Source organism: Galeopterus variegatus, unplaced genomic scaffold, assembly GCF_000696425.1.
Source record: "Galeopterus variegatus unplaced genomic scaffold, G_variegatus-3.0.2 Scaffold8186, whole genome shotgun sequence".
Lineage (NCBI taxonomy): Eukaryota > Metazoa > Chordata > Mammalia > Dermoptera > Cynocephalidae > Galeopterus > Galeopterus variegatus.
The window spans coordinates 66812-67755 of record NW_007734297.1 but is presented as its reverse complement, the minus strand read 5'-3'; the positions used below and the strand labels follow the sequence as shown (position 1 = coordinate 67755).

At 32.3% G+C, this 944-nt stretch overlaps 1 protein-coding gene across 1 annotated transcript in view; it reads left to right on the top strand.

Moving 5' to 3' along the window:
* Window positions 1-944, top strand: part of SEL1L2 (sel-1 suppressor of lin-12-like 2 (C. elegans)) — a gene marked incomplete at its 5' end in the record, with an annotated part of 55333 nt that overhangs the window by 22579 nt on the left and 31810 nt on the right. The window lies entirely within an intron of this gene.

Genomic DNA, 944 nt, shown 5'->3' with positions numbered 1-944 from the left:
ATGCTTTTAACATCTGTTATGATACAGTTCCTTAATACAGAGTTTCTGTTTCCTTAATAGTTACTTTTCAAAAAATTTTAGAAGATTGTACTCATTTTTTGTTTTTTGTTAATACTTGTATATATCTCCAAACAATTCTGTTTTACTTATTCTTGTGATGTTCTTTCCTTAAACTGACCGTTTGAATATAGCTCCAATAAATATTAAGCAGTCTTATAAATCTAACACTTTGCATATAAGATGACTTGTTAAAAGATTCTAAAGAAATGAATGTAAGGTACATATATTGGAGATATCTATCGCTACACTTGAGAACAATTTAAGCAATCATATCCTATTACTCTATCTTTTGTCTGCAAAAGAACACTGTGATGCTAAGGTATGTTTCTAAAACTGCTTTCAAAGTTTTATGTAACATTTCATCTTGCGACATCACTGAACCAGACTGCATAATAGGGCTCTAAATAAAAGTCTTCCGATAAGTGAATAAAGTCTATTTGCTTAATTTCTGTAATCAGAATAACATCTGGGGCTGGCCTGTGGCTCACTTGGGAGAGTGAGTTGGGGCTGATAATACCAAGGCCACGGGTTCGGATCCCTATATAGGGATGGTCGGTTGGCTCACTTGGGAGAGCGTGGTGCTGACAACACCAAGTCAAGGGTTAAGATCCCCTTACCGATCAAAAAAAAAAAAAACCAATAACATCTGAACATGTATCTTTGGCACTATTAGCATCTGAGAAAAGAAAGAGGAAAAAAAACTACTTTTGAGTTTAAGATAATATATATAACAAGTTCATTTCATATGCTTAACAAAACTAGAATTACTATGTATATATTTCAAACTGAAAACTTTATTAGGTGCATTCAAGCACATTTATCTTTCTATTTATTTTCAGACTATCCATAGGAAATAATTGAAGAGCAGCTTTAATCTTATATTA